Source organism: Salmo trutta, chromosome 18, assembly GCF_901001165.1.
Source record: "Salmo trutta chromosome 18, fSalTru1.1, whole genome shotgun sequence".
Taxonomy (NCBI): Eukaryota; Metazoa; Chordata; class Actinopteri; order Salmoniformes; family Salmonidae; genus Salmo; species Salmo trutta.
Window position 1 is genome coordinate 38,420,146 of NC_042974.1, and position 17,248 is coordinate 38,437,393.

The following is a 17,248-nucleotide window of genomic DNA, read 5'->3' on the forward strand; positions in this document are numbered from 1 at the left end:
CCAGATCGATGGTCGGCTACGGGAACGTAGGAGGGAGAAGAGGTCTGATTGCGATCCCAATCGCTCACTCGAGGATCCCACCTTGCATCTGATGAACTCCGGAAGTCCCTGACATCTTCGTACCCGAGAGGATCCGGCTTACCCAAGTTCCTCCAAGAGCATCCGAAGACTGCCGATTTGCCCCTTCCCAAGCCTCGGCAGCTCGGTAGGGCTAGGCTGTCTCCAGCCGAATGCGTACGCAGACTTAACATCGAGTTGTCTGTATTGCGGTACTGCCGGTCAATATGTGTCTACCTGTCCCTTCAAGAGACCTAGCTCATTGGTAGGAATGAGTACTCTGGTGGGTCTTAAGGATAATGTTGTTTCTCCCCCCTACTCGCTCCCCTCTCCATGCCACCCTGCTGTGGGGCGACCAGTCCAAGTCTCTCCACATACTCATCGACTCGAGGGCTGATATGAGTCTTATGGACGTTACCCAGGCGTCCGAGCTGGGCATCCCCACTCAACCCCTCTCCATTCCCATGGATGTTAGAGCGCTGGACGGGCACTCTATAGGCCGGATCACCAACCATACCACCCCATCAACCTACGAGTGTCGGGGGAACCACAGCGAGATGATCCAATTCCTGCTAATTGAGTCTCCGCAGGTTCCTGTGGATTTGGGATTCTTATGGCTCCAGCGACACAATTCCTCAATTGACTGGTCTACTGGTGCCATCGAGGGCTGGAGCCCGTTCTGCCACGCCCATTGCCTGCCCCGGGACGTCTTCCTGGGGGCTTGGAAATTGCCCCGAACCTCCCCTCCATTCCCGCGGAGTACCAGGACCTCCGGGAGGGGTTCAGTAAGGCCCAGGCCACTTCGCTTCCACAACACCGACTGGCACTTGTTTGTTCAAGTCAATCAGCATTTTGTCTTAGCTCCTACTTTTCCCCAGTATCTCTTTTTCTCATCCTTTTACCCTTGCCTGTCCTGTCTCTGAGCCTGCCTGCCGTCCTATGCCTTTGCCCCTTCTCTGGATTATCGATCTCTGCCTGACCTGACCCTGGGCCTGCCTGTTGTCCTGTACCTTGACCCTACGCCGCTGAATCCAAACAGTTGGATAAACAAATAATTTGTGAAACCATGATGTGATGTATGACATGATTGGATGTTGCATGCATGTTGTTTGAGTTGCTTTGTGAATCAGAAAATTTGCTTCATATTAACTCACGGCAACACTGCATCCAAATTGCTTGACATAAGCATTTCAAATAACTGTCAGTCAAGGTGAGCTTCCTGCCCCCTCAGCCTATTAGCTTACCCACCAACTCAGCCTGTCTTTTCAGCTTCACTGATAGTTAGACATGAAAGAAAAAGTAGATTTTCACAAATTCAGCAAATTTTTTGTGCGGGGGAAATATTATCGGTGATGTTTTAGTCACTCAAAATCACTGTGCAGAACCTTTAAAACTGCAACATTTCCTCTCCACCACCAAGATGTAGGCCTGAAACTGTATTGCCCAGGGACCACACAGAATTCTGCTGCGCAGACAACCGACCTCGCCCATTGCCACGCCCACCACCTAAGTGTCTTTTTGATCCACAAACCCCCCCCCCTGCATTGTTACAAATAATTTCATGATTGTACAGTAAATTTCTTAAAATCGGTCTCAAGAAGAAATACTCAAATCTACATTTAGTTAAATGTTTTGAAGAAGTGGGCATTATTAATATATTTTGTACTTATTCTTTGGTCTGTGTATGTTTTTTCACCACTTAACCCTTATAATGGGTTGCGACTCAAAAGACACCTCAATTGGTGGGTAACAGAGCAAAAAGGTTTGGGAAACCCTGGATTAGAGGTTACAGTATATCATGGGGGATGATATTGGAATGTTCCGAATGATAAGGGAATCATCCAGACACTGTTTGGGATTTAAATATGTTCCCTAAGCCCTGCATCTAAAGAGAGAAAGGAGAAATAAACTTTTTCTGAATCAAAGTTTTTGATCTTCTTTTTTATGACTGTGGCATGGTTTTATAGATAGTCATTTTAGCTCTCAATTTGTGGTTATTTGGTCTTCTATTTGGCTGAAACTTTCATAAAACATTTCTGTGTGATGTAACCTTCCAGTAACTTTTTAGAGGGCTAGTATTTATGCTAGGGGCCAGGGTTGGCGCCTTGCTCAGTGCGGTATGGAGGATGCTGGCAGATGGTGCTGGGTTTGGTCATCAATGGGACTTCTGAGAGAGATGATACAGGCCTTATCTTCTCAACCCAGTTTGAGTCAGTAACTAGAACCTAATAAGTGAGTGTGAAAGAGCAGGCGGAGAAAAATAGAGAGCAGGCGCAGAGAGGCTGGCCCTGTGATGACTATGGAGGGAGAGAGAGTGTGAGAAGGTTGAGGGTGAAGCAATAAACAGAGAGAGAAACTGGCAGACAGTGTAGGGTGTGAGAGAGAGATAGACATGGAGTATGTGATGGAGTCACAGGGGGACTGTGAAGAAGAGAAAGGTGGGTGAATATTATAGAAGACAGCTTTTTTGAGGATTGTTTATCTTGTCTCACAGCAATTTTCTGTTGACAGACAGACATGGGAAAGCAGAATGAAATAAATAACTGACAGTTTTACTTGTTTCGCCAGTCTGACCACAGTATAGAAATACCTAAAGGCCTTTACACAGCAAAAATTCTTCATGATTTACGGCAGATTAAGGCCATCCATATGAATGCTTGGAAGAAGATCACTGGGTTGATGCTGTGACTGAGTTCGTTAAACATATCTATTCTTCACACACAGATGGTAAGGTAGTGAACAGTAGCTGCAAAGAATTTCAAAGAACACTCATTCAACTGATTTATCTACAGTTATATTCCAGAAAGGTTTACAGTTTGTTTCTATTTCATAGGCGGTTGTGTGGAAAAGTTTCAGTTAGGCATGCATGTATCATGCAAGTTCATTGGCCCTTCATAATCAGAAGTACTGCAGGAGTGTATGAAAATTGAATGTTTATTATATCCTGTTCCTTTGAGACAAGCTTTGTTACTGTACTACATAGATCAAAACAGTGTGAAAAGCCGATATACGTACATGGTCTCACTGTGCTCAATTCCAGTGCATAACTCAACACCTCAGATTAAACAAGGTAGACTCACAGGGTCTGTTCGTCTTTAAACTTTCAAAGTATTATACTTACAGGTGTACCTTGACAGAACCCATATTTATATTTTAGTTTATGACTTCCAGTGTTAAAGGGGATTGCTGAAAACGTGGAGACTCAGAGCCAATAGTACCTGCTGTGTGAGAAAGTAGTCTGTAGCAGTGTGTGAGACAGTGACATGCGGTAGATAACAATGTAGCAAGAGATAAACAAACGATAGCCTCCGATGGCCGCATATTTCATATCATCCAACAAAATGGCATACTCAACTCAGCTCACCTCAGCTCAGTCATAGACCGATGTAGCATCGACAGTTACAACCAATAGGTGGCACTAAAAGAACAATATATGTAAACATTTCATCCAAATAGTTTGCAACACAAACTCCGTAGCCTTTCACAATGGATTTACAATTCTTCCAATTCACCGCACAAACATGCACACACACACACACACACACACACACACACACACACACACACACACAATATTATTATTATGTGAAATATTATTACACGCACATATATAATAAATAATGTTCTAACGAAAGGTCCATATCAACAATCAAAATGATTGAAAATGCAGATCAAAACGTAAAAAAAGCATCTAATCAAAACGAAATTCTATCTTGATAAATCAAATGCATCAAAGGGATGTTGTCTATTCTCATGTTCAATGAACCCGCAAATTGCAAAGTTAAATGCATTTAGGCCTACCTATCCTTGTAAATGAAGTCCATTCATCGTCCTTCACGGTGAACCTCTCTGTGATCCAACCGATCATAGAAAGTGTCAAACTCTTGTCTCTGGGCATCCACAACTTTATTAGGTCACTGATACTGTAAGTGCACAGCAGAACCCCATTCCATTATTTTATTCAGCATAACACGAAAGAGTGCATCAGTTTACCTGAAAATCTCCCAATAGACCATCAGCAGGAAGACGGTTGATGCCTTTGACAGCCAGATATCATATCCAGAGGCCATCAAGCAGCATGTCGTCCAGAATAATATCAAGTTTGCCTTGAAAATCCAACCTGGAAAATTATTTGGGGTGCAGTATATTGTCCATTTGTCAGGTTGTTATTTCTAGCTAGCTAGATATATTCAGTTCAAGGTATGCGATTACCAAACGATGTAGACACGCCCAAACGTGCAGAGCTTCCCCCAGGCTTACCTACACAACATGTTTAGGCAATACGTATGCGCAAAATATGAAATCAGCTCAATGCAACGAATGAAGCTAGGCAAAGCAGCGAGGCCCATGCTGACCCTGTTCATCAACAGTGACTGGAGTCAGTAACACGCGTCAACGATTTGAATGGATGTTAATGAAGGCATGCATACAAAAAAGATTGACCATTCTTTAAATAATTGTGGCTTTTCATAAGAGCTTTTTTTCTAAGGTTTTATTATCACTGGTGTCACCAGCTCATCAGATGGTCAGCAAGAACGGCCCTGGTACAAACAACCTTAAACCTAATGTACTTTAGATATGGGTATTTGTTTTTGTACTGTAGATTATTCAGTACTACCAGCAACAGGCCAAAGTCTGTTTCTCATATTTGTCATGGAGAAAATCCAGGATCAATTTCTCCACATATTTTAATATCAGTATTTAGTAGGGAAATGGGACTGTAATCAGTTCAGATATTGTCACGTCCTGACCAGTAAAAGGGGTTATTTGTTATTGTAGTTTGGTCAGGACGTCGCAGGGGTGTATTTGTTTAGTGTGTTTCAGGGTTTTTGGTTTATGTTCTATGTTTTCTATTTCTATGTGGGTTTTCTAGTTTGTCTATTTCTATGTTCGTTTTGGGAACGACCTCCAATTAGAAGCAGCTGGTTATCGTTGCTTCTATTTGGAGGCCATATTTAAGTGGGTTTATTTTCTCTTGTGTTTGTGGGTGGTTGTTCCATGTATAGTCTATGTACATTACAGGACTGTTGTTCAGTGTTCATTTCTTTAATAAATCAAGAAGATGATTCACATCCCCGCTGCAGTTTGGTCCGATCATTACGACGCTTATGACAGAACCACCCACCATAAGAGGACCAAGCAGCGGAGGAAGGAGCAGCAGGAGGAGTATAAGGAGTCATGGACCTGAGAGGAGATACTAGCTGGAGAAGGACCATGGAAGAAGGCTTGAGAGGACCGGGAACGTTATGCGGGAACACGGATGGCAAGGAAGCCTGAGAGGCAGCCCCCAAAAAATGTTGCGGGGGGCACACGGGAAGATTGGCTAGGTCAGGCAATAGACCTGAGCCAACTCCCCGTGCTTATTATGGGGAGCGTTTGGCGGTGAGAGCCGGGCTACAGTAACAATCCAGCCAGGACGGGTTGTGCAGGCTGTGCGCTCCAGACCTCCAGTGCATAGTCAAGGCCCAGTGTATCCAGTTCCTGCTCCTCGCACTAGCCCTGTGGTGCGCGTCCCTAGTCTGGCGCCTCCAAAGCCAGCCCCACGCACCAGGCCTTTAGTGTGCCTGCCCAGTCCAGTTCGTCCTGTTCCTGCTCCTCGCACTAGCCCTGTGGTGCGAGTCACTAGTCTGGTGCCTCCAAAGCCAGTCCCACACGTCAGGCCTTCAGTGCGCTGTCCCCGTCTAGAGCTTCCGGTGACAGTGCCCCGTCTAGAGCTTCCGGCGACAGTGCCCCGTCTAGAGCTTCCGGCGACAGTGCCCCGTCTAGAGCTTCCGGCGACTTCCCACAGTCCGGCGCAGCCAGAGTCGGCCCGCCAGTCCGGCGCAGCCAGAGTCGGCCCGCCAGTCCGGCGCAGCCAGAGTCGGCCCGCCAGTCCGGCGCAGCCAGAGTCGGCCCTCAGCCCAGAGCCTTCAGCAGGGGTGGACAGGTTAGAGTGGGGATTAAGCCCGGAGGGGGGAGGTTTGGGAAGGGGGGGTGTAGCACAGTGGCCACCCTCCCTTCCCTCCCTTTATTTTGTGGTTATTGTTTTGTTAGTTTTTGTTTCAGGTGCATCCGGGGTCTGCACCTTTGGGGCGGGGGGGGGTACTGCCACATCCTGACCAGTAAAAGTGGTTATTTGTTATTGTAGTTTGGTCAGGACGTGGCAGGGGTGTGTTTGTTTAGTGTGTTTCGGGGTTTTTGATCTGTTTTCTATTTCTATGTGGGTTTTCTAGTTTGTCTATTTCTATGTTAGTTTTGGGAACGACCTCCAATTAGAAGCAGATGGTTATCGTTGCTTCTAATTGGAGGCCGTATTGAATTAAGTGGGTTTATTTTCTCTTGTGTTTGTGGGTGGTTATTCCATGTATAGTCTATGCACGTTACAGGACTGTTGTTCGTCATTCTTTTGTTCAGTGTTCATTTCTTTAATGTTAGGGACAGATGTTCCGCTAGCGGAACGCCTCACCAATATCCAATGGTAGAGCGTGGCGCGAAATACAAATACCTCAAATGCTATAAATTCAATTTCTCAAACATATGACTATTTTACACCATTTTAAAGACAAGACTCTCGTTAATCTAACCACATTGTCCGATTTTCAAAAAGGCTTTACAGGGAAAGCAAAACATTAGATTATGTTAGAGTACACAGCCAAAAATAATCACACAGCCATTTTCAAAGCAAGCATATATGTCACAGAAACCAAAACCACAGCTAAATGCAGCACTAACCTTTGATCTTCATCAGATGACATTATGTTATACAATACATGCATGTTTTGTTCAATCAAGTTCATATTTATATCAAAAACCAGCTTTTTACATTAGCATGTGATGTTCAGAACTAGCATATCCACCGCAAATTTCCGGTGAATTTACTAAATTACTCACGATAAACGTTGACGAAAAACATAACAATTATTTTAAGAATTATAGATACAGAACTCCTTTATGCAATCGCGGTGTCAGATTTTAAAATAGATTTTCGGCGAAAGCACATTTTGTAATATTCTGAGTACATAGCCCGGCCATCATGGCTAGCTAATTTGACACCCACCAAGTTTGGCCCTCACCAAACTCAGATTTACTATAAGAAAAATTGGATTACCTTTGCTGTTCTTCGTCAGAATGCACTCCCAGGACTTCTACTTCAACAACAAATGTTGTTTTGGTTCCAAATAATCCATAGTTATATTCAAATACCTCCGTTTTGTTCGTACATTTTGTTCGCACGAGCGTATTTCGTGACAAAAAATAAAAAAATATTCCATTACCGTACTTAGAAGCATGTCAAACGCTATTTAAAATCAATTTTGTGATATTTTTCTCGTAAAATAGCGATAATATTCCAACCGAGCGACGTTGTATTCATTCAAAGGCTGAAAGAAAAAAATGCAGTCGTCTCTCTCTCTCAAGTGTCACTGTTCTCAGCCTGACCATTCATAAAAACTCCTGCTGTTTTTCGCCCAGAGACTGCAGACACCCCATTACACTTTCTGGTGCCTTCTGAGAGCCAATGGAAGCCTTAGAAAATGTCACGTTACAGCACAGATGCTGTATTTTCGATAGAGATGCCACAGAAGGAGAACAAATTGTCAGACAGGGCACTTCCTGTATGGAATCTTCTCAGGTTTTGGCCTGCCATATGAGTTCTGTTATACTCACAGACACCATTCAAACAGTTTTAGAAACTTTAGAGTATTTTCCATCCAAATCTACTAATTATATGCATATTCTAGTTTCTGGGCAGGAGTAGTAACCAGATTAAATCGGGTACGTGTTTTTTATCCGGCCGTGAAAATACTGCCCCCTATCCCAAACAGGTTTAATAAATCAAGAAGATGATTCACATCCCCGCTGCAGTTTGGTCCGATCATTACGACGCTTATGACATATCTTGACATGAGTTATCTTTCAGTCCAGCGTGAATTATAACTCAGGGGGCTAAAGGTATGAGTTTATGGCAGATCTGCCAAGGTTGAAATACATTAAGTTGTTTTACTTGTCATGACTGGTTAAGAGTTCTTCGTGAGATGGGACCAAAATAATTTGTCCAATAGGAACTTGGTATAGATTATCTTTAAACGCGATTTATTCTTTCCCTTCCTTTACAGCCATTCTGAACATGGACAACACTGTAGTGGACCTTGAGACCTTGCAATCGCTGTATAGCAAAGTAAGTTGTTTGTAATGTTTTCATGATTATATACCATGCTTTTTTGTTGTAAGTGTTTAATGACAAGAACTTTCACTGAGTGAAAATAGTTTTTGGCAGTGTTTATGACGTGGAATATGAAAGATCAATCAATGGACAAAGAAACATGTCTACATTACCACAAATCAGGTAAGATACATCAATTACATGTATGCACAACAATATAAAATCTAATTTTATTAGTTACATGCGCCGGATACAACAGGTGTTTTAGAAACAAATTAATTTACTCTTCACTCTATAGGACAAAAAAAATATATATATATTGTGTTAAAGGACAACGTTTACCCCTACGACAGTTTATTACTGTGCGAAAACCAAAGCCTTACAGTGAAATGCTTGCTTACAAGCCCCTAAACAACAATGCAGTCTAAAAAAAAATATGGATAAGAATAAGAAATAAAAGTAACAAGTAATTAAAGAGCAGCCGTAAAAGAACAATAGCGAGACAATATACAGGGGGTTGCTGGTACAGAGTCAATGTGCGGGGGCACCGGTTAGTTGCGTTAATATGTACATGAAGGTAGAGTTACTAAAATGACTATGCATAGATGTTAACAACAGAGAGTAGCAGCAGTGTAAAAGAGGGGTGGAGAGGCAATGCAAATAGTCTGGGTAGCCATTTGATTAGGTGTCCCGAAGTCTTATGGCTTGGGGTAGAAGCTGTTTAGAAGCCTCCTGGACCTAGACTTGGCGCTCCGGTACCGCTTGCCGTGCGGTAGCAGAGAGAACAGTCTATGACTGTGGTGGCTGGAGTCTTTGACAATTTTTAGAGCCTTTCTCTGACACCGCCTGGTATAGAGGTCCTGGATGGCAGGAAGCTTGGCCCCAGTGATGTACTGGGCCATCGCACTACCCTCTGTAGTGCATTGCGGTCGAAGGCCGAGCAGTTGCCATACCAGGCAGTGATGCAACCAGTCAGGATGCTCTCGGTGGTGCAGCTATAGAATCTTTTGAGGATCTGAGGACCCATGCCAAATATCAACTAGATTTGTAGCTTTTGGACTGAACTTTATATTTCTAATAAGCGTTTAGGTATTAAACAATCATTGTTAAAATGTTTGCTCATGATTCATTATTTTAAGTTTCATGCCATATAAAGTGGGGTCTGAAATTATTGACACCATTTTTGACACCCTTTTTTGTAAAAAAAGAAGAATATGTTTCTAAACACTTCTACATTAATGTGGATGCTACAATGATTACGGATAGTATTGAATGAATAGCGAATAATGATGAGTGAGAAAATTACAGATTCACAAATATCATACCCCCCAAAAAATGCTAACCTCCCCTGTTATTATAGTGGTGAGAGGTTAGCATGTCTTGGGGGTATGTTATTTGTGCCTCTGTACCTTTGTCACTCATCATTATTCACAATTAATTCAGGACTATTGCTGAGTACCGCTCTCCATATTTTCAAGCAAAGTGGTGGCAGCATCATGTTATGGGTGTACTTGTAATCGTTAAAGAATTGGGACTTTTTTAGGATAAAATATAAACGGAATGGAGCTAAGCCCAGGCAAAATCCTATAGAATAACCTGTTTCAGTCGGCTTTCCACCAGACAGTGGGAGATTAATTCACCTTTAAGCAGGACAATAACCTAAAACACAAGGCTAAATCTACACTGGAGTTGCTTACCAAGAAGACATTGAATGTTCCTGAATGGCTGAAAATGGTTGTTTAGCACAACAACCAATTTGACAGAGCTTGAAGAATTTGAAAAGAATAATGGGCAAATGTTGCACAATCCAGGTAGAGATTTGCCAAGAAAGACTCACAGCTGTAATCACTGCCAAATGTGATTCTAACATGTGGTGATTCAGGGGGTTGAATTCTTATCTAATCAAGATATGTAGTGTTTTTTTTTTCATGTATGTTTTACAAATGCTAGACTTTTTCCTCTGCTTTGACATTAGAGAGTATTTTGTGTAGATCATTGACAAAAAATTATAATTAAATCAATTTGAATCCAATTTTGTAAGACAACAAAATGTGGAAGAAGTCAAGGGGTGTGAACTTTCTGAAGGCACTGTATCCGTCTTTCGACGCCATACTTGCCACTGGTGTGTATGGTCAAAGAGCTATATGTTCATCTCATCCGTCCATAGCAACGGTTCCAATCCAAGTGCCAGTTAGCAAACTCCAGACATTTACATTTGTTGGTTGCTCTCAATAAAGGCTTTCTTCCTGGCGACCCGTCCTTTAGAGTCTATTGGCATGGGGGCGGCGTCTATTTGTAGATTTGGTGAACCGAAGATGCCACCAGGTTATGTAATTCTCCAACTTTGGCTGTTAGATTTTTCTTTGCCTCCCTAACATCTTCCTCACTGTGTGTTGAAACAATATACGTATGTGACTAGTACCAGGCAAGTTTACCACTGTTCCAGTGGTTTTATACTTCTAAGTTGTTGCCATAATAGTGGTAAGTGGTATATAGTCATTTCATAGCTTTTTTTTCTACCCATTGCCTGATTTATGAAGTTCAACAACCATGTGTTTCTCTTCATTCGTGAGTGCTTTACCTTTTCCCATGGTGATGGATGACAACGGGATTTCAAATGCATATCCCCTCATGAAACAGGAGTCCATGGAAGGCCAGAATGCAGTTCCTTAAGATTGCCAATGTAAGACATTTAAGCGTGTTAACCCTCGCAAGGCTGCCAGCCAGACGAATTCCCAAGGTGCGTCCTTAGAGCATGTGCAGACCAGTTGGCTGAATATGTCAATACACACTCCAATCTCTCCCTATCCCAGTATCCCAGCCTATCCCAGTCTGTTGCTTCAAGATGTCCAACATTGTTCCTGTTCCCAAGAAAGCTAAGGTAACTGAACTAAATTACTATCACCCTGTAGAACTCACTTCTGTCATCATGAAGTGCTTTGAGTGGCTAGTTAAGGATCATATCACCTCCACCTTACCCAACACCCTAGACCAACTACAATTTGCATACTGCCCCAACGGATCCACGGATGACGCAATTGCACTGCACACTGCCCTATCCCATCTGGTCAAGAGGAATACCTATGTAAGAATGCTGTTCATCGACTACAGCTCAGCTCAACCCCACCCTGTGCAACTGGATCCTGGACTTCCTGGAGGGCTGACCCCAGGTGGTAAAGGTAGGCAACACACCTCCGCTATGCTGATCCTCAACACGGGGGCACCTCAAGGGTGCATTCTCAGCCCCCATCTGTTAACCCATGACTGTGTGGCCATGAACATCTCCAACTCAATCACCAAGTTTGCAGACGACACATCAGTGGTAGGCCTGATAACCAACAACGTCGAGAAAGCCTACATGGAGTAGGGGGGAGTCCTGGTGGAGTGGTGCCAGGAAAATAACCTCTACCTCAACGTCAAAAAAAAGGAGCTGATCGTAGACTTCAGGAGAAAGCAGAGAGAGCAAGCCCCCATTCACATCAACAGGACCTCAGTGAAGAGGGTGAAAAGCTTCAAGTTCCTCGGCGTGCACATCACTGACAACATGAAATGGTCCACCCACACAGACAGTGTGGTAAAAAAAAAGAGGCAACAGTGCCTCTTCAACCTCAGGAGGCTGAATAAATTTGGCTTGGCCCTTAAGACCCTCATGAACATCTACAGATGCACCATTGAGAGCATCCTGTCGGGCTGTTTCACTGCCTGGTAAGGCAATTGCACCATCCGCAACAGCAGGGCTCTCCAGAGGGTGGTGCGGTCAGCCCAATGCATCACCGGGAGCACACTGCCTGCCCTCCAGGACATCTACAGCACCCGGCATCACAGGAAGGCCAAGAAGATCATTAAGGACCTCAGCCACCCGAGCCACAGCCTGTTCACCCTGCTACCATCTAGAAGGTGGAGACAGTACAGGTGCATCAAAGCTGGGACTGAAAAACCGCTTCAGACCTTCACCACCTCCAGGCCGTCAGACAGTTAATTAGTCACCACTAGCTGTCCTCTGCCCAGCACCCTGCCCTGAACTTAGTTACTGTTACTAGCCGGCTACCACCCGGTACTCTACCCCAGTGGCGCCCCCAGACATTTTTCAAAGGGGTGTCCAGATGGGGCCACTGAATCTTTTTATGGCACACCAAAAGCCATAACTGAATTTCAGGAATTCTATTATGTTGTTGTAGTATATAGGCTAGTTGAAAACTATGTCAATGTGAGAGTTAAGGAATCACATACTGATATACTTTGGTTTCTTATTTTACAGTTAACTAATTATCTGAATGTGCATAGACTAATACTGGTACCGTTAACATTTTGAGTTCCACAACAATCTTGTTTTAATGTGGTATGTATATGCATGTGTTAGGCGATTCATTGTTCTTCAAATAGGCTAGTTGTCCTTTTCCTTAAAAAGACACATATACAGCTTTAATTTGAAGGAGCAAAACAATTACTGGGAACAAGCCTACTCAAGTTTAAAAACACCACACAGAGGCTTCCAATTCTTTTCAATACAGCTTTATTTGGCTGTTGCTGTGTCTTTTTGTAAACTAAAATATTATATGTTCAAAAATGGAAAAAAAAACATTATCATTGTACATTTTACTATAGCCAACACACAACCTATTCATATCCCTGCTTTATTAGGCTACATTCTTTTCAATACAGCTTTATTCGCCTTTTGCTGTGTCTTTTGGCAAACACATCCATTAAAATCATCAACATTTATGGCCCTGCTGTTGCGGATGGTGCAATTGCCTTACCAGGCAGTGAAACAGCCCGACAGGATGCTCGCTGAAACATCTCCCTTCGTACCTCTAGCCACCTTTGGTGCACATATGACCATGACACAAAGACATAGAGTTTCTGCAAAAGAGAAAAGAAACAATAGGCTGCATTTCAGGGATGCATTTCACACTGTCAACTAATACTACATTTAAGCAATGTGCATTGCAGTGAACCTAAAAATCTAATTGGGCCTCTGATTTAATGTGTGCTTGCAAACCTGTGTTCTTTCCACTCATGACAAATGCACCATCATATGCTTGCCCTACTAGGTGGTTTCTGTAGTCAAGGCTTCTGCAGTATTTGTACAATTTCGTATCGAATTACAAAGGACATCTGTTCTTTCTTGCTAATGTCTTTGGTTTCGTCGACCATAATGCTGAAAGCCTCACTTTGTGCAACTTCACAAATGATTACGGTGTGGACTATTTCAGCCAGGCAATCAATTATTTTGTTTTGTGTACTATGCCCAAGGTATGTTGCATTTCTTTGACTTGTCATTTTCTTTAGACTGTGTGATCATGCTTGGCTAGCAGTTCCATAATAGTGAGGAAATGTCCTTTATCCTGATCTTCCGTTTCTTCATGTGCTTTCTGTGCAATGTTTTGCGTAGCTGTGAGAAGCAGCGTTTCTCCAACAGTTTTAATGTACTCTCTATTTTCCTTCAATAATTTATTATATTCTGCATTTAAGGAGGCTGAAAGGGAGCATTTGCTTGCAGTCGACTTTTCATATTCTGCCCATGCTAAGATAGCATTAGTATGTGATTCTGATTTGGCATGGCTAATAAATCCCCCATCTTTGTAAGTTGCTTTTTTCAAATTTTTTAACCCCTCTTCAAGTGTAAACACTGAATCACCTGAGGAGGGGAGAATGAAGTGCCGGCAGACATATCAGTAGGCAGAGTCTTTACTCTGAGAGTATTCCAGCCATTTATGCGTACTGTACCACTCTTTCATGAAGCCCCGTCTTCTATCCCCCTGAAGGGGGGACCCCTCTGCTCTTGACTGGGATATATCTAGGATGAAACGAGGCAAAATCAGTTATTTAGATTTTAAAATAATAAAAGTAATAATAATAACATGAGTAGCTAGCTCCTCTCTATAGTAATTACCGATTTACATTTGTAATATCAGCCTATAGACAATTCTATTCAAACTCAACTACCAATAAACATGAATAGAAGGCTTTGTGATTATGTCATAACTCATAACTCAATGTAGACACACTATAACCATACATTTATCCAGATAATGTTACTCTCTAGCCATCCATTTCATTATCAGGATCACTGTCACACCGTCATAACTTCACCTGCTAGTCCAGGAACAGGTTGAATAGCTCTAGCTGAGTCCTGCCTCGCTTGGTTGTCAACCTCTGTGACTGTTGCTGCCTGTTCCGCACTTTCGTGCCATGCTGCTGTCTGTTCTTCACTGTACTCTGTCACTGATGCTGCCTGTGCCTGTTCGTTGCTGTCATGTTCTGTCATGCTCTCTCACGGCCTCTGCCTGTTCATTGGCTTGCTCAATGACATCATCTTCGACTGCATCCTCACTAACGTCCTATCCTCTGCTGCTCGTCCCCTGTCGGCTCCGTCTCCACTGTACTACTTTTCTTCTTAAAGAAAGAAGAGATATCCGTGGACGTTCTCTTCATTGTCTGAAAATTGACATAGCTACAGTGACTAATCGTAGCTAGTAAGCTAACGCTATACCAGCCCAAAATGTCAGCTAGCTAGATGCTCTTGCAGTCCTAAGTTCATCAAGTGGTTTGAAAATCGTTCTATAAAGCTACGATAACTTTAACTATAGTTAGCTACCACTCTCTGTGCTGCAGAGTAACCTTAAGACATAAACTAGCTAGCTAAGAGAGTGTGCAAAGCGGTCATCAAGGCAAAGGGTGGTTACTTTGAAGAATCTTAAATATAAAATATATTTTGATTTGTTTATAATTTGTTATTTCATAGTTTCGATGTCTTCACTATTATTGTAGAAAATAATACAATTATAGAAAAACCCGGGAATTAGTGGTTGTGTCAACTTTTGACTGGTACTGTGTGTATATATACATATATTTCGGACTCTAACATTGCTCGATCTGATATTTCTTAATTTCTTTCTTAGTATTTTTGGGATTTATGTGTATTGTTTTGTTGGTATTACTGCCCTGTTGGAGACAAACATAAGCCTTCGCTGCACCTGCGATAACATCATCTGCAAACTATTTGTACACAACCAATCAAATTTAATGTAATTGATTTATTAAAAAAAGTTGAATGTTAATGCAGATTGTATTTTGTTTTTATTTATATGAATATTTAAGTGTGCCAAGCACTTTGACATGTATCTTTTTTTGAGAAAAAAATATGACTTAATCTCATGGGGTGGCAGGTAGCCTAGTGGTTAGAGCATTGGGCCAGTAACAAAAAGGTTGCTAGATCGAATCCCCGAGCTGACAAGGTAAAAATCTGTCTATCTGCCCCTGAACAAGGCAGTTAACCCACTGTTCCTACAGTAGGCTGTCATTGTAAGTAAGGATTTGTTCTTAACTGACTTGCCTAGTTAAATAAAATATATTTTTCTGAGCAATTGTGGTATAGTAATTTTCTATTTTTTGGGAGTGTACAATATAGCTCAGTATTTGTATGATTTATTTTATAAAAATTTCTGCTCATCTTTATCAAGGGAGCCAATAATTTTAGACCTGACTGTAGTTACAGAAAGCTATTTTCTTATATAATGAAATATGTAATAGTCAAGCCCCAGTATTAGCAACTAGTTGAAAATCAGTCAGTAATTCATTTTTTTTATTTGGACTACAAAACAAAAACCACAATTCCCATAAATGAAGTTGTCCTTCCTTGGAACATGTAGGAAGGTGGCCTTTTCATAAACAGTCTTTTAATCTTCAGTTATTAACAGTTTAATGAATTTGTTCTGGTTGTCAGTTCCACAGCGTCTGCTCTGAACATTACTCTGTATCTGGAGTTCATGTTCCATCTGGTCCACTTGAAAGGCAAACTAAAGGAAATGTGCATTAAATACCAAAACAAACATGGAAACCACAAGCCCTACTGGTATGTGTGGTGTTTGGCCACAGAGTCAGCCCAACTGTACAGTATGTCTGCTGGAAGGAGATGTACAGTACTATTTCTCTAGTGAAAATCTATTTAAGCAATAATGCACGAGGGGGTGTGGTATATGGCCGATATACCACGGCTAAAGGCTGTTCATGCACAGCGCGGAGTGCCTGGATACAGCCATCAGCCATGGTATATTGGCCATATACCACAACCCCCTGAGGTGCCTTAATGCTATTATAAACTGGTTACCAACGTAATTAGAGCAATAAAAATAAACATTTTGTCATACCTGTGGTATACAGTTTAAAGGAAGAACCTCGGTCCGATATATCACAACTGTCAGCCAGTCAAAATTCAGGGCTCGAACCACCCAGTTTATGGGTTGAAAGGTATTGTCTCCGCTCTTATAAGACATGCATCCTCATACAAGGGGAGTAGAGACATATTATCTCTATCAGATTTTAATGTATCCCTCTCCACTGTTATAATGGGCACTTTTAGTTAAGTACAATGAGATAACGGGATAATGTCATAAAGTTTGTTATTATTTAAACGCTTTAGAATAAGACTCCCTAGTACACCCTGCTGGTTGTGAAGGTTCCAATAGCTACAGACAAGCATTGTCATCAATAGACCTGCATGACATTAAACCTGTCTCTTTCAGCAGAACATTCAGAGCCCGATGCATTGTTATGTCAATAAAGACAAGAGCATGAAAAGGGGCATGTTTTTTCAATTTCAACCGTGATACAGTTTTAAGACGCTATGACATTCCTGAGAAGCTTTTGGCTGGACAACACAAGAGGCCCGTCCTTTGACTGCTAGAGCCACATTAATAATATTGATCATGTTAAAATGACTGTGACTTGAGACATGGTGTATTTTTTAGGAAATGTCACAACGGAGGATCAAAAGAGTCTTTTAGCTGCTTAACCCACCCTCATCTCTCGCACCCCGCTCCCCGCGCCCTTCTCTCTCCTGCCTGAGGCTATGTTATTGAGTTGTGGAGCCAAATTGTTTCTATTTTGTATTGTGAGACTCCATCCTGTCTCCCGGTCTCTAAACCCTAACCACAGTTGGCAGCGTAGCCACCCTGACTTAGGAATGATGGGTTCTAATGGTTACACCCTCACAGTTCTAGAACACACACACAAACACAGAGCCATGGAGAAGTTCACTCCTCACTTCAC

General features: G+C 42.2%; 1 long non-coding RNA gene and 1 pseudogene across 1 annotated transcript; one reads left to right on the forward strand and one right to left on the reverse strand.

Moving 5' to 3' along the window:
- The window catches only part of LOC115152675 (formin-2-like), a 45,793-nt pseudogene that overhangs the window by 24,878 nt on the left and 3,667 nt on the right, over nt 1–17,248 (forward strand).
- LOC115153271 (uncharacterized) lies at nt 12,694–14,439 on the reverse strand. The gene is made up of 3 exons (XR_003867675.1): nt 14,291–14,439; nt 13,836–13,994; nt 12,694–13,057 (listed from the first exon to the last, which is right to left on the reverse strand). It is a non-coding gene; the product is annotated as an uncharacterized LOC115153271 (long non-coding RNA).